Below are 17,358 nucleotides of genomic sequence, written 5' to 3' on the forward strand. Positions count from 1 at the left end.
ATGTGCTCATATCTCCCCTATCCTAAAAAAAACCTCCCTCAACCCCATAGCTCCCTCCAGTTATCTCCCCATCTCCCTCCTACCATTCCTCTCCAAACTCCTTGGGTGAGTTCTCTACACACACTGCCTCCACTTCCTCTCCTCCAATTCTCTCTTTGACCCTTTCCAATCTGGCTTTTGCCCTCTTCACTCCACTGAATATGCCCTCTCAAAGGTCATCAATTGTCTACTTCTTGCCAAATCCAGTGGGCTGTATTCCCACCAGATCTTCCTCAACCTCTCAGCTGCCTTGAACACTGTCAATCAATCAATCAATCAATCAATCATATTTATTGAGCGCTTACTGTGTGCAGAGCACTGTACTAAGCGTTTGGGAAGTACAAGTTGGCAACATATAGAGACAGTCCCTACCCAACAGTGGGCTCACAGTCTAGAAAGGGGAGACAGAGAACAAAACCAAACATACTAACAAAATAAAATAAATAGAATAGATATGTACAAGTAAAATAAATAAATAAATAGAGTAATAAATATGTACAAACATATATACATATATACAGGTGCTGTGGGGAAGGGAAGGAGGTAAGATGGGGGGATGGAGAGGGGGACGAGGGGGAGAGAGAGGGGGGCGAGGGGGAGAGAGAGGGGGACGAGGGGGACCACTCCCTTCTCCTGGAAACATTATCCAACCTTGGGTTCACTGACACAACCCTCTCCTGGTGCTCCTTCTCTCTTTCTGGCAGCTCATTCTCAAGTCCCTTTCATGGGTTCCTCCTCTGCCTCTCACCACCCAATTGTGGAAGTCTCTCGAGACTCAGTTCTGTATCCCCTTCTATTCTCCTGCTTCACCTACTCCCTTGGATAACTCATTTGCTCCCATGGCTTCAACAGTGCAGTGCACTGTGCCCTAGTGGAAAGAGCTCAGTTCTGGGAGTCAGAGGACCAGGCTCTACCATTCATTCATTCATTCAATCGTATTTATTGAGCGCTTACTGTGTGCAGAGCACCGTAGTAAGCGCTTGGGAAGTACAAGTTGGCAACATATAGAGACGGTCCCTACCCAACAGTGGGCTCACAGTCTAGAAGGGGGAGACAGAGAACAAAACAAAACATTAACAAAATAAAATAAATAGAATAAATATGTACAAATAAAATAAATGTGATTTTGGACAAGTCACTTAACTTCTCCATGCTTGTTCTTCATCTGTAAAATGGTGATCAAATCCTACTTCCTCTTACTTAGACTGTGAGCCCCATGTGGAACAGAGACTATGTCTGACCTGCTTAACTTGTATCCACTCAGGGCTTAGGACAGAGCTTGACACCTAGGAAATGTTTAGCAAATGCAATAATAATAGTAATAATGATAAGTATACATAATCAATATCATCGATTGATTAATTGAGTCTCCACCTAATAACCACCAACTGCCACTTCAGTTCTTCCTTGCCACCCAAGCACTTGTTACCACAAAACCCATAGCACTTATGTACCTATCTTATATACTCTCTTACCTCCCCTACAGTAATTTATTTAGGTGTCTCTGCCATTAAACTGTAAGTTCATTGTCGGCCGGGAATGTGTCTACTAACTCTGTTGTATTATACTCTTCCAAGCTCTTAGTACAATGCTCGGTGCACAGTAGGTGTTCAATAAATAACATTGATTCATTACTAGGAATAGTATCTATTAAGTACTTACTAGGTGCAGAGTATTGAACTAAGCACTGGGAAAAAAGTACACAGTTGTGTGTTCAACGTGGTCCCTGGCCCTACAGGGGCTCACAATCTAAGAATGTGGCAGTGAAGGGTTTGGTGACCGACACAAGTGGGAAAGATGAAATAATAAAAATATAAAGTGATGTGAATAATGAAGTTCAGAGTCCAACAGATCTGGTGGTGAAGGGGAGTTCTAGAAGCCTAAGGGTGTTTGTTTCCAGCCTAGCCATTGAGAGGACAGTCACAATCAAAGCATCCCAAAGTTCTGAAGTTTTTAGAGGCTACACACTGCTGCTGCTCCTTAAATCCCTCATGGCCAGGCAGGCATGGGGCAGGTCAGAAATGGGGGCCCTGGGTGTCTGGATGGTTAGGGGTCAGGGGCTCTCTTGAGTTTGGCTCGGCAGTCCAGTGGGAAGAGTCTCCCAAGAGTCAGGGGCTCTCCCAAGTGCTTAGTACAGTGCTCTGCAGACAGGCAGTGTTCAGTGAATCCTAGTATTGAACTGCCTGATTGATTTCCTTGCCCCCATGTATCAGACTGCATGTTCCTGAGTTCCAGGCTAAGTAGAGGCAGCAGCCACCCTTCCCTGTATTACTGACTTGCTAATGAAAGTCATTCATTAGTTCTTGCAGTGTAATTTAATTACCAGAGAAAGTGCTTCTTTTCCCACATCCCCTTTAATTATTATAGAAAAGGTAACTGAATTCTTAATTAACTAAAATCTTAATTGAGAACTATTATCCCGTGGGTATAAAAGGTCTCTTTCATGGGGCTATAATAGCCTTATGTTGCAGCAAGTTCCATGGCCGAACTGGAGCTAGCTGACATCCCATTCTCTAGGCTCAGTGCTTTGTACTCCCAGCCTGAATGCAGAAAGAGGGCACTTAGTAGGTAGGGTGCAGACTATTTTCCCATTGCCAAAAAAGCCTACAGCAGGTTCCTGGTATGTTCTTTTCACCTCTGTCTTGCTGGTACTTCTCTGGGTACCACAGAATCTTGAAGGCCCCACTGAGTGGCAATTGGGGAGTAGGTGGTATAATATTTGCAGTGGCATAATAACATCCAGTAACTTGCAATTTCAGGTGGTTAAACTCCTCCAGTAGAGCCTGGCTATCTCAAGATGGGAGGGACCAGCCCTTCAAATCCCAATTTTCATCCAATTGTTTAGAGTCTTTAAAAAACTCAGGAGAGCTGTGAGCATCAACTTCTCTGCTTGACACCAACTTGATTCCATTTGGTCTTCAACATTCGTATACAAATACATGACAGTACTATCGGGTAAGTCAGAGTTGAAAGTCCCCTATCTGTCAGAGAAGTGATTTTGAATTGCTTTGAACTGGCAGTAAGAATTATGAAAACAGAAACTGCGTACCTACCTACATTCAGGAATCCTACATGCAACCAAACATTTTCACACTCAACTCCGTTACCTAAGCAGTACACTATCCAATGCTGCACAGCTATATACAGAGGTAGAAAAAATTTTAATGGTATTTGTTAAGTGCTCTCTATGTGTCAAGCACTGTTCTAAGTGCTGGGGTAGATAAAAGTCATCATGTTGGACATTTTCCTTGTCCCACTTGGGACCCCCAGTCTAAATAGGAGGGAGAAGTCTAAGTAAGAAGGAGAAGTCTAAGTAGGAGGGAAAAAATAGAAACAAAAAGACAAGGCCTTCAGTATACTGCAAGAGAGCGTGTGACCATAATGGGGCATCAATCTCCATGTCACTGTGAAGGGCTACAAGGCTGTTGTGATGCTCAGCTTTCTATATAGTTTTGTAACCTGGACGTACCAATTGATCATTCACTCAATGATGATGATGATGTTGATGGTATTTGTTAAGCACCTACTATGTGCCAAGCACTGTTCTAAGTATTAGGGAAGATACAAGGTAATCAGTTGTTCCATGTGGGGTGCACAGTCTTAATCCCCGTAATACAGATGTGTTCATTTATGCATAGAGAAGTGAAGTGACTTGCCCAAAGTCACACAGCTGACAAGTGGCAGGTATTTATTGAGCTTTTTCTGTGTCCTGGGCATTGCAATAATTGCTTGGGAGAATACAGTACAACAGAGATGGTAGGTATGTTCTCTGTCCACAAGGCGCTCACAGTCTAGAGGAGGGAACAGACATTAAAATAAATGAATAAATTACAGATGTGTACATAAGTGCTGTGGGGCTGAGGGTAGGGTGAATATCAAGCGTTTAAAGAGCACAGATCTAAGCACTTAGGTGATGCAGAAGGGAGAGGGAATAGGGAAAGTGAAGGCTTATTCAGAGAAAGCCTCTTGGAGGAGATGTGCTTTTAATGAGGCCAGGAAGGTGGAGAGAGTGATGTAGGTTGGATGCAAAGGAGGAGCAAATTCCAGCCCAGAGGGAAGATGTGGGCAAATGGTCAGTGATGAGATAGGCAAAATTGAGGTACAGTGAGTAAGTTAGCATTAAAGGAATCAAGTGCACTAACTGGGTTGTAGTAGGAAATCAAGGAGGAAAGGTAGGAAGGGGAAATGTGATTGAATACTTTAAAGTCAATGATACAGATGCAGAAATGACCAGGCAACCACTGGAGGTTCTTGAGGAGTGGGGGAGCATGGACTAAATGGTTTTGTATAAAAATGATTCCGGCAGCAGAGTGAAGTGTGGACTGGAGTAGCTGGATGAAGCTGATTGGGAGGAACGGGGGTGGGTGTGGGGGATGGCCTAAGGGGTGAGGAAGGGTTGGGTGGGAGGGAGCTGGTGGGGTTCAGGGTCTGGGGAGGGGGAGGGGAAGGGGGACAGGGGCAGAAGAAGAAGCAGTGTGAGAGAAGCAGCATGGTCTAGTTGAAAGAGGGAGTCAGAGGACTGGGTTCTGGGGCAGGGGAAGTGGGAAAGGACAGTACAAGGGGTGAGCAGAGTTTGGCTAGAAAGGTGGAGTTGGGAGGGAAGGCCAGACATGGGCTGATTTGAGCTGGGGGATTGAGGGGACATGGTGAGGTCAGAGAAGTTAAGCATCAGAGGAGATGTAACTGCTTAATCTGATGATTCTGTTGATCAAACACTGAATTGAATGCAAGTCTCTGGGTCTCTGAGAGCAAAGGTTCAGGAACAAACAGGCAGCTGAACTGATGTGCAAGCAGGAAGCTATTGCCCTGCAAATGGACCTTTGTCACCAGGGAATCTACACCTTCTCTGTATTCCCTACTGTGCACCCAGGTCTGGCGGCAGGCAGAGTGGGAGCAGGGAGAGGCTGCTTCAGAAGTCTAAGAATAATATGATCATTCACATAATATAATATTCAGAGAGAGAGAGAGAGAGAGAGAGAGATTGAGAAGGAGCAGTTGTTGGGGTCCAAGGAGAAGTTGCAGTGAAGGGGCATGGGGGGAGGTGGGGCCTTTGAAGATGGCTCTCACAGCTTTTCTGGATGGGTCTCAGTCTTCCTCTGTGGAGCAGGGCTTGGAAATCACCAGTTCCAACTAGGGTTCTGACTTCTTCTTGCCTTTTTTTTTATGATCAGCAGCCTTTTTCTGAGTACCTTCCTCCCTTTTCTTTTCTTTCTGCTATCTTTTTCTTTTCTTCCATCAACCGTTCCTCTTCTCGGGATATTTATCCTTTCTCCTTTTACCCCTTCCCCAGCAATGGTCACAGCAGGGCTCCCGGGAGGGCTCAGCTCATGACTGCTGGTCCAGGCACTGAGAGATCCACTTATTGAGCACAGACCACTTACATGGGCCGGGGTTTTAACATATCTTTCCCTTTGCACCAGGCCGCCCCTGGCTGACACAGTCAGCCCCCCTTGGCCCTCCCGAGGGTGCTCCCATGGGAGCGAACCCTCATTAGTCCTCTCACTGTCTATCGGGTTCCATGGCTTCTTGTTGACAGGTGAGCAAGAAATGGGTATCCCTCTGTCTCAGTGGTCCCCGTTCACACTCTTAGTCCCTCCTGCAACTGTCCATTGATCTCCATCTTGTAGCCTTATCTGCCATCTAGGAGTCATATGGCCTGGTGGGGGGAGGCAGGGAGCACCCCCCAAATACCAAGGTATTGGGGAAGCAGGGGGCACTAGGGTCAATCCCAAGATGCAGTAGGGTGGGGGTTGGAAGGTATCCTGCAGTGGCAGGGACTTTAGGAGCTGTTGCGGGCTGCACTTCAGGACTGGGTCTGCAGGATCCGCCACAATCAATCAATCAATCAATCAATCGTATTTATTGAGCGCTTACTGTGTGCAGAGCACTGTACTAAGCGCTTGGGAAGTACAAGTTGGCAGCATATAGAGACAGTCCCTACCCAACAGTGGACTCACAACACCCTCGTTGTTGGTGTGTCGGGGGCGGGGTGGGGTTTGTGTGTGTGTGTGTGTGTGTGTGTGTGTGTGAAGGGGGCAGACAGCAGAGCCGGGCCCCAGGAAGGGTAGGGGGTGGGAGGCGCTGCACATGGGCATGGAGTCCCCTGCCTCACACCACAGAGGCACTCCAAAGTGGCTCAGGCCTGCGGGTGAGAGGGGGTGGGGAGGGGAGGGGTGGAGTCAGCAGGTTAGAGCTCCCGCTGTGCACTGGGGGACCACCTTCAACCGTGGGGATGACAACATGGCTGGAATCTCCCTCCCCACACTGCGGAGCTCAACCCAGACCTTGGTATGGAGCCAGGGAGGGGAAGGAATAGTGGGGAAAACCCACTGTGGCACTAGAGGCTCTTTGTGTGGGGCTCTGTGTTAGAAGCAGCCCGGGGCTTAGCTCTTCCAAGGAGCCCAAGCCTGAGGAGGGCAACAATAACCAAGCCCATGAAATAGAAACTCCTTTCCATTGGCTTTAAAGCATTCAATCACCTTACCCCCTCCTATCTTACCTCGCTGATTTCCGGCTACTACCCAGCCCACACACTTTGCTCTTCTAATGCCAACCTACCCGCTGTATCTTGATCTCATCTGTTTTGCTGCCAACCGCTCGCTCATGTCCTGCCTCTGGCCTGGAACTTCCTCCCCCTTCTTATCTAACAGACCTTCACTCTTTCCACCCTCAAAGCACTATTAAAATCACATGTCAATCAATCAATCGTATTTATTGAGTGCTTACTGTGTGCAGAGCACTGTACTAAGCGCTTGGGAAGTACAAGTTGGCAACACATAGAGACAGTCCCTACCCAACAGTGGGCTCACAGTCCTAAAAGAGGCCTTCCCTGACTCAGCCCTCATTTCCCCTACTCCCTCTCTCTTCTGCTTCACCCTCACTCTTGGATTCGTACCCCTCAGGTACTTGCTATTCCCCCACACCCTCAGTCCCACAGCACTTATGTACATGTAAGCTTGTTATGGGCAGAGAACATATTTGCTAATTCTGTTGTATTGTACTCTCCCTTGTACATACTACGAGGTTAATAATTACCATTGTTCGATTGATTGATATCCATAAGCAGCATAGCGTAGTAGAATGAGCACTGGCCTGGGAGTCAGAGGACCTGTTTTCTAATCCAGGCTCTGCCATTTGTCTACTGTGTGACCTTGGGCAAGTCACTTCTCTGTGCCTTAATTACCTCATCTGCAAAATGGGGATTAAATCGTACTTCCTTCTAGTTAGACTGTGAGCCCCATGTGGGACAGGGACTGTTTCCAACCTGATTAACTTGTTTCTACTCTAGCTCTTCATACAGGTATCCCCCCTGGGTTCTGATTATACTGTAAAATCTGGATATGTTGTGCACTAATTGTTGGCTTATCCCAGGATTTATAAGCCCCTCCTCCAGTGCTCAAGGGTTCCCTTAAGGAAACCAGTTCACATCTCCACGACTTCCACAACACTGATTCGCCGGCCTCGGCCAGGGTCCTAGGGCAGACGCAACACAGATGAGTTGGAATGTCTGAAAGGAAGGAGCTGAGAGGTCTTGAGCTGTCTTAAATTGCCCATTCCATTCTTCCCTAATCTCTGCTGCCATTGGTGGAAGCAAAAAAATTGTCACCAAACTCCTCATCCGCCTACAAGGCCTCATATTCACCCCATCCTGATCCTGAACTGCCAAAGTGGAAAGGATCTGACCACCACTCCCAACTCCACCCCGCTTAGCGAAGCAGTGTGACCTAGTGGATAGAGCACAGGCCTGGAAGTCAGAAGGGCCTGGGTTCTAATCCCCACTTCGCCACTTGTATCCTGTGTGATCTTGAGGAAGTCACTTCACCTCTCTGCCTCAGTTCTCTCATCTGTAAAATAGCGATTTTGACTGTGAGCCCATGTGGAACATGGACTGTGTTCACCCTGATTAGCTTGTATTTACCCCAGTGCTTAGTACAGTGCCTGGCACATAGTAAGTGCTTAACATACCATAAACAAGCAAACACACAGTAAGTGCTTAATAAGTATTATTATCATTATTTGAATAACTGCCTCCCCTTCTAGACTGTGAGCTCCTTGTGGGCAGGAAACATGCCTACCAGCATGGCTTAGTGGAAAGAGCATGGGCTTGGGAGTCAGGGATCGTGGGTTCTAATCCTGGCTGTGCCACCTGTCAGCTGTGTGACTTTGGGCAAGTCACGTAACTTCTCTGAGCCTCAGTTACCTCATCTGTAAAACGGGGATTAAGACTGTGAGCCCCATGTGGGACAACCTGATAACCTTGTATCTATCCCAGTGCTTAGAACAGTGCTTAGCACATAGTAAGCACTTAACAAATACCATCATTATTATTAACAACTCTGTTGTAGTGTACCCTCCCAAGCATTTAGCACAGTATTCTGCACACAATAAATTCTCAAGAAATATGATTGATTGACTGATATGCTGTCATCATCCATAGCCCCATTTCAAGGTTCTTCAAGGTCAGAACCTTCAATCAATCAATCAGTCATTTTTATTGAGTAATTACTGAGGACTAGATACTGTATTAAGTGCTTGAGGGATTTTAATAATAATAAGATATATGTTCTCTTCCTGTAAGGAGCTTACGATCTACCAGGAGAGGAAAACAGCCCAATGATGAACAAGGATAAACAGAAAACACTACAAATACACCAGGATGAAGCTGTTAACAAATGATTTAACGTAACTATACAAAGAAACATACAAATAAAAAAAGAAGTACATATATTTGTAACAAGATTCCTTACTAACTTTCTCCAATTCTAATGCAACCTACTATATCATCATCATCATCATTATCATCATCATCATCAATGGTATTTTTACTTTACCTTATGTACAGATAAGGTAAATATTATTTTCTAATTTATTTATAGCTAACATTCATTGAGCAAGTACTTTTCACATAATAGGCAATCAGGAATGTACAAAAAATACAAATATTAAGCCCACAAGGCCATGAGGAGTTTACAATTTAGTAGGGAGACAAACACAGATAAAACCAACAGACATTATTGTTGAGATCCTGAAGAGACAAGTGGGGAACGTCCTACAGTGGCTAAGACCGGGGCTCTAGGCAACTCCTTGAGCATTTCTATCTGCATCATTTACAGACCACTCTCAACACCAAATGGTGAGACGAGATCATGGACAGTGAAGTTCTGGAACACGGTCAGTCTCCTAAACTTAACATTACTCTGGGTGGGACAGGGGAAGAGAATGAACAATGGCAGGATTCCCAAGCAACTGCTCTGTGGAGAGCTGAATTCAGGAAACCAAAGTAAGGAGAGCAGAGAAAGTGTTTTAAGGCCACAGTAAAACAAAGTCTCAGACCAAGCTGCATCCTAGCTGCAAACTGGAAGTCATTTGCTGAGGGCAGACCAGAATGGTACATTGCCATCAAGGAAGAAATGGTTCCTTTTCAGCAAAAAGAGACAAGAAGGCAAAAGAGAAAGTATCTCCAGCCACTTCAAACAACAGGCATGACAGCACAACAAGGGACAGCCTTTTTTTGTGCAAAATGTGTGTCCTTCCTTGTCCTCTGCAGCCACCCCCCCCCCCCCCCACCCCCAGACCCAACCACACACACTCATTCACTCATGGGTGAATTTCACCATCAGTAGTGCTTTCAAATATGGAACAACTAATTCAGAAAGGAATCCACTCTCAGCTCTGTTCCCAAATCAAATTTGGGAGAAAAATAAATAAGGGGATTATTAAAACTGCACAGAGAAAATCTGAATTCTTCAATTTATCTTTGCTGACTACTTTTGAGTGGTCCTCCTGAAACAGTTAACTCTTCTTACTCTCATCCAGGTAACACTTTAAACATATTGGAAAAGAACATGTATTCTAACATCAAACGAAGAGCTTTCTCCCCATGACTTTCCTTCCTGTGACAAAACTAACTGGTGAACCCAACGTTAGAGACTTCCTGTGGTAGGAAACACTGTACCTTAGCCTGTGGGATACACTTATATTCTCACCCTTGATAGGTCCCTGCAACAGCTTTTTTTAATTGAGGAGCAGCATGGTCTAATGGTTAGAGCATAGGCCTGGGAGTCAGAAGGATCTGGGTTCTAATCCCAGCCCCGCTGCTTGTCTGCTATGTGACCTTGGGCAAGTCACTTAACTTCTCTGTGCCTCAGTTACCTCATCTGTAAAATGGGGATTAAGACTGTGAAGTATGTAGGACAGGGACTGTGTCCAACCTGGAAACAGCACGGGCTTGAGAGTCAGAGATCATGGGTTCTAATTCTGCCCCTGCCACTTGTCAGCTGTGTGACTTCGGGCAACTCACTTCTCTGTGCATCAGTTACCTCATCTGTAAAATAGGGATTATGACTGTGAGCCCCACATGGGACAACCTGATTACTGTGTATCTCCCCCAGTGTTTAGAACAGTGCTTGGCACATAGTAAGTGTTTAACAAATACCATTAAAAAAATACCATTAAAAAAAAATCCCTTGACACTAATTTGCTGAGACCATAGCAGAAAGTGATCTTTATTCACCCCACCCTGAGCCCCACAGCACTTATATACACATCTGAAAATTATTTATTTATATTACTGTCTGTTTCCCTCTCTAAATTCTAAGCTTGCTGCGAACAGGGAACATGTCTACCAACTCTTGTACTCTCCCAAACACTTAGTTCAGTGCTCTGCACATGGTAACCACTCAATAAATACCAGTGATTGATTGATTGATATCACTTGAAACTAAATTCATTATGTCCTGTTCATATGAGGGCAGACCAAGATTGAGGGAAATAGTTTGGTTCACTTAAGGATTCATTGATAACCTCTAACTCAAAAGTTCACGGATACTATTGTCTGAGACATTATCTAAACTTAATATAGGGTTATAGTTTTCTACTGTGAAGATACTTTGAAAGTATTTTCAAAATATGCAACTGAAAACAAAACTCAAAACTTTTTTCACATCGTGTTAGCTTCTTAGAAATGTTGAACATGTTCTGAGCATTACCAGTGTTTTAATATTTTCTCTCAGGAATTGCTAACTGTTTAAAGAGCTCCATAAACATGAACAGTTGAGTGAAATATTTTGGAGCGTATGTAAATTCAGCTGTTGCATTTCAGTGGCCTTCTGGGAATATCCTTCTTCTTCAGCTTCTGGTGTCTGACACTTTACAGCTCATCTTTTCAAAGCTGACACTAGTCTTCAGAAGCAACAAATGGAATCTAATAGCAGCGACTGTAGCTGGAACAGTTTTTCTTCTTATCGGCTGTAGCTGCTGTTGCTCAGCTTCACCTCCAACGTGTGTGTGTGTGTGTGTGTGTTTTTGTGTGGTGGTGTTTTTATGGCATTTGTTAAGCACTTACTATGTGCCAGGCACTGTACTAAGCATTGAGGTAGATACAAGCTAAACTGGTTGGACACAATCCCTGTCCCACATAGGGCTCACAATCTTAATCTCCATTTTACAGATGAGGTAACTGAGGCAGAGAGAAGTGAAGCAACTTGCACAAGGTCACACAGCAGACAAGTGGCAGAGCTGGGACTAGAATCCAGGTCCTTCTGACTCCCAGGCTCGTGCTCTATCCACTAGGCCTCACTGCTTCTCTTGTTGGTGTTTCAGGGGTGAGTGTGGGGGAAGGGCAGGTGGGAGAGGCAGCAGTTGGGTGTGTGTTGGGGGGGATATTCTAGGTGAAGGTTTGAGATCACAGGGGAGCAGTTGCTAAAATACCCTCAAAAATCCTTTTCCCGAAATTCTCACAACCCACGGATATGATGTCAGAGTGGGACTTACTTGAGAAACCTAGAAGAGAAAAGTACAAGAACATTGGCAGTTGACTTCAAGTGGGTAGTAGCTGCTAGTAGTCACTTAGCTGCATAAATATGGATTCCCATTGAGACTGGAAACAAAAAACTGGCATACTACATTATATGCAAAATTATCAAGGAAATTGGGAAAAAGAGCCAAATAAAGCTGAAAATACTTCACTGTGATGGGACACCAAAATTAATAGATAATAGCAGGTATCCAAATCTCCAAACCAAATAGGATCATATGATTTAGTGTTTCCTTCCCACAGTCAGTCTGTTTCTATATTCTGCCAATCCTTTCTTTATATTTCATGGCTCAGCTCCTTCTTTTCCACTGTTACTACCCCTACCCTACTTCAAGCCCTCTTCTTTTCTTGTCTGGAACAGCTTCCTTATTAAGCCCTTGAAGAAGGAGACTTGGAGAAGGAGTGGACTCCACTTCCCCTTCCTTTGCTATTTGCTGCTGCTACTTTCTCTCCTTGGCCCCCAACAACTCTGCTGCAACAGGGGTTGCTGGAATAGTTCAAGGTCCATAAGCCCCACCCAACATTAAGACCAATTGCTGCAGGGAATCAATCAATCAATCAATCATATTTACTAAGCCCTTACTGAATACAGAGCTCTGTACTAAGTTCTTGGAAGAGTACAATATAGAGTTGATAGACACATTCCTTGCCCACAACGAGCTTACAGTGTACAGGGGGAGACAGGTGTTAATATAAATGAATGAATTACAGATAATAATAATAATAAGGTTGGTATTTGTTAGGTGTTTACTATGTGGTAAGCACTGTTCTAAGCGCTGGGGTAGATACATGGTAATCAGGTTGTCCCACATGGGGCTCACAGTCTTCATCCCCATTTTCCAGATGAGGTAACTGAGGCATAGAGAAGTGAAGTGACTTGCCCAAGTCACACAGCAGAACCGGGATTAGAACCCACAGCCTCTGACTCCCAAGCCCAGGCTCTTTCCACTGAGCCACGCTGCTTCTCTGCATAAGTGCTGTGGGACTGAGGGAGGGGTGAATAAAGGGTTCAAATCCAAGTGCAAGGGTGATGTAGAAGGGAATGGGAGAAGAGGAAATGAGGGTTTAGTCAGGGAAGGCCTCATGGGGTCAATGTGCCTTTAATAAGGTTTTGAAGGTGGGAAGAGTGATCATCTCTCAGATATGAAGAGGGAGGGTGTTCCAGGCCAGGCCAGCGGCAAGATCGATGAGATTGAGGTATAGTCAATAGATTGGCATTAGAGGAGCGAAGTGTGTGGGCTGCGTTGTAGTAGGAAATCGTGAGGTAAGGTAGGAAGGGGCAAGGTGATTGAGTGCTTTAAAGCCAATTGTAAGGAGTTTTAATTTGGTGTAGAGGTGGATGGGCAACCACTAAAGGTTTTTGAGAAGTGGGGAAACATGGACTGAACGGTTTTATAGAAAAATGATCCAGGCAGTAGGGGTGAAGTATGGACTGGATTGGGGAGAGACAGGAGGCAGGAAGATCAGGGAAAAGGCTGATGCGGTAATCAAGGTGGGATAGGATAATCAATCAATCAATCAATCAATCATATTTATTGAGCGCTTACTGTGTGCAGAGCACTGTACTAAGCACTTGGGAAGTACAAGTTGGCAACATATAGAGACAGTCCCTACCCAACAGTGGGCTCGGATCAACATGGTAGCCGTTTGGAAGGAGAGGAAAGGGCAGATTTTAGTGATGTTGTGAAGGTTGAAGCAGCTGGATTTGTGACATTGAATATATGGGTTGAATGAGTCAGATCAGTAGAGGTTAATGCCAAAGTTACTGACTTGTGAGACAAAGAATATGGTAGTACTTTCTATGGTGATGAGAAATTCAGGGGGAGGACAGGGTTTGTGTGGGAAGCTAAAGAGTTCTGTTTTGGACATGCTTAGTTTGAGGGATCAGTGGGACATCCAGGTAGAGAGGTTTTTGAAGGCAGGAGGAAATAAGAGACTGCAGAGGAGAAAGATGAGGGCTGGAGATGAAGATTTGGGAATCATCCATATAGAGGTGGAAGTTGAAGCCATGTGAGCAAATGAGTTCTCCAAGGGAGTGGGTGTAGATGGAGAATAGAAGGTAACCCAGAACATAGTAAGCACTTAACAAATACCAAAATTATTTTTCTTCTTATTATTATGAGCCTTGAGGGATTTCCACAGTTAGGGGGTGGAAGGCAAAGGAGGTGAACACAAAAGAGGTAGAGAATGAGCGGCCAGAGAGGAGAAGAACCAGGAGAGGATAGTGTCAGTGAAGCCAAGTTTGGTTAATATTCCAGGAGAAGGGGGTAGTCAATGGTGTCAAAGGCAGCTGAGAGGATGAGGAGGATTGGGATGGAGTAGAGGCCGTTGCGTTTGGCAAGAGGGAAATCATTGGTGACTTTTAAGAGAGCAGTTTTTGTGGAAGCCGGTGGAAGCCATATTGGAGGGGGTCAAGGAGAGAATTGGAGGAGATGAAGTGGAGACAGTGTGTGTGGTCAACTTGCTCAGGAAGTTTGAAGAGGAACGGTAGGAGGGAGATGGGGCAACAACTGATGGGAGCCAGGGGTCCAGGAAGGGTTTTTTTTTTAGGATGAAGAGACATAAGCATATTTCGAAGAAGTGGAGAAAAAGCCATTGGAGAGTAAGCAGTTGAAGATGGAGGTAAGGGAGGGAAAAAGGGAGAGGGCAATCACTTTGATAAGGTGTGACTGGATGGAGTCAGAGGTACAGGTGGAGATTTTGAGAATAATAATAATTATAATAATGGCATTTGTTAAGCACTTACTATGTGCGAAGCACTGTTCTAAGCGCTGGGGGGGATACAAGGTGATCAGGTTGTCCCACGTGGGGCTCACAGTCTTAATCCCCATTTTACAGATGAGGTAGCTGAGGCTCAGAGGAGTTAAGTGACTTGCCCAAGGTCACACAGCAGACATGTGGCGGAGCTGGGATTCGAACCCATGACCTATGACTCCAAAGCCCGAGCTCTTTCCACTGAGCCACGCTGCTCCACAACGTGAAGAGAAGAGGCAGGAGATCTCCTCTTGAGGTACTGCTGAGAAAGATGGGAGAGTCAAAGAAGGGGCAGGAAGAGAGAGGGACTGGAGAGGAGCAGGGGAGGTTTTAAGGAGGTAACAATAATAATAATAATGATGATGGTATTTGTTAAGCACTTACTATGTGCCAAGCATTGTTCTAAGTGCTGGGGTAGATACAAGGTAATCAGGTAGTCACGTGGGGCTCACAGTCTTCATCCCCATTTTACAGATGAGGGAACTGAGGCACAGAGACGTTAAGTGACTTGCCCAAGGTCACGCAGCAGATGAGTGGCGGAGCCGGGATTAGAACCCATGACCTCTGACTCCCAAGCCCAAGCTCTTTCCACTGAGCCACGCTCCTTCCCTTAAGATCACTCTTGTTTGTTTTCAACTTTCTCAAGAAAGTATGTGGCCAGGTTATTAGGGGCAAGAGATGGGGGAGGCAGGGAGACAGAATGTTCGGGAAAGGAGTTAAATGCCTGAAACAGTTGACTAGAGTGGTGGGCAAGGTTGTCAACAAGGATGGAGAAATTATGTTCTTGGGCAGAGGAGAGGGTGGGCTAAAGCAGGCAGGGATGAACTTCAAGTGGATGAGGTTGGCCTTCTATCTGAATTTCCGGTAGCAGCACTCTGCAGCTTGTGCACAGAAGCAAAGGAAGAAGACCCTGGAGGTGATCCAGGGCTGAGGGTTAGTGGTACGAGATCAGTGAAGAGATAGGGGAGTGAATTCAGTACGAGGGTAGTGTTGAGGGTGCCAATTTGGTCATAAAGGGAACATAGTTTGGGTATGGAGATTAAATAGGGCATGATGACGAAAAAATTCAATGGGGTCAAAAGATTGGAGGTCTCTGTGGGGAAACAGGACGGATTTGCAGGGAAAGGGTGTGTGGGAGAGAAGGCAGGTGATGAGCATTTAGTCTGATAGAAGGATTTGAAAGTTGACGAGGGTAGAGACTGTACAGTGACCAGAGATGATGAGATCAAATGTGTGTCCAAGTTGGTGAGTGGGCGAGCTAGGGTGGAGCAGGATATCAGTGGAGTTGAGGAGTGAAAGAAAGCAGGCAGCAGAAGGGTCATCAGGAATATCTATATGGATATTAAAGCCCCCAGGGATCAATGCAGGGATGGAGAAAGAGAGAAGGAATGTGAGAAAGGGATCAAAATGGTTCCAAAAGTTGGAGATGGGGGCCTGAGAGGTGTTAGATGACCACGACAAGTATCTGGAATGGGTGTTAGAGGTGGATTATATGTGCTTCAAAGGAAGGGGAAAAGAGGGATGGGGAAGGTAGAATGATGCGAAAGCAGCTCTGGGGAGCAAGAGGGAAGCCAACTCCTCCCCCTTTCCCAGTGAGTCTGGGGTATTGGGTGAAAGATAACTGTGTTTGGCCACTCCACCCTTACCTACTTCCCATTCATTAACTGCATCTATGCTTTGCTTTTTCTCCAGCCCCACAATCCTGAGGGACAAGGGAGAAGGGAGCTGCAGTTCTGTGGATAATTGCTGTCCCTAATCATACCTGGAAATGCCTTTGGTCTAAAGTGATGCCTCAGTCCCAGTGGGCATGAAAGCTGGCAGACAGGCAGCTAGCATAGGGACAGAGGTGCTGCAGGTAGGACTTGGGAGCAGAGCCAACAAAGAATGGCAGGAGGGGACATGACTGAGTCAAACTGAACCGACACCTTGCCTTTTGGGGCTAGGAGGCAGGGCCAGACTCAGGTCTCTTTATTGTGAAAGAGTCAGACAGGGATCCTTCGACTCTAACTTGACCAATGATTCTGTCATGGAGTGATCTGAGAATCTTGGTGAATTTCTCAGGATAGCTGAATTGGCTAAGTGATTTCCCAAGCCCTGGCCTGTTAATGGTGTCAAATTTGTTTTTAATGATATTTGCTAAGTATTTAGTGTGACAAGCCTGTACTAAGTGCTAGGGAAGATGTAAGATAGTCGGGTCGGACAAAATCCCTGGCTTACATGTGTCTCTCAGTCTAAGTGGGAGGGAGAACAGGCATGGAATCCCCATTTTATAGATAAGGAAACCGAAACAAAGAAATTAAATGAATTGCCCAAAGTCAAACAATAAGCAAGTGGCCTAGTGAGAAGTAGCATGGCTTAGTGGATAGAGCACAGGCCTGAGAGTCAGAAGGACCTGGGTTCTAAAACCAACTTCCGCCACTTGTTTGCTGTGTGACCTTGGGCAAGTCGCTTAACTTCTCTGTACCTCAGTTACCTCTTCTGTAAAATGGGGATGAAGACTGTGAGCCCCATATGGGACATGGACTGTGTCCAGCCTGATTAGCTTGTATCTACCCCAGTGCCTGAGATATAGTAAGCACTCAACAAATACCATAAAAAAGCCACTCATCTCCCCTCTATTCCCTCCATGGGCTTCCCCTTTCCCTCTCCAGAAACCCAAACCAGTCAGCTTTATGGCCGTTCACTAATTTTGCCTAACTTACATATTGGCTTTTGGCTTTCTTCACTCTCTTCATTTGGGTTATATTGTT

General features: G+C 45.5%; 1 long non-coding RNA gene across 1 annotated transcript; it reads left to right on the forward strand.

Annotated features, from left to right (window-relative positions):
- The first annotated feature begins 2,014 nt into the window (after nt 1-2,014).
- Nucleotides 2,015-8,749, forward strand: LOC119949113. Its single transcript, XR_005457170.1, has 3 exons — nt 2,015-2,053; nt 2,799-2,994; nt 8,618-8,749. It is a non-coding gene; the product is annotated as an uncharacterized LOC119949113 (long non-coding RNA).
- Nucleotides 8,750-17,358: the final 8,609 nt, after the last annotated feature.

This window comes from Tachyglossus aculeatus, chromosome X2 (assembly GCF_015852505.1).
Source record: "Tachyglossus aculeatus isolate mTacAcu1 chromosome X2, mTacAcu1.pri, whole genome shotgun sequence".
NCBI lineage: Eukaryota > Metazoa > Chordata > Mammalia > Monotremata > Tachyglossidae > Tachyglossus > Tachyglossus aculeatus.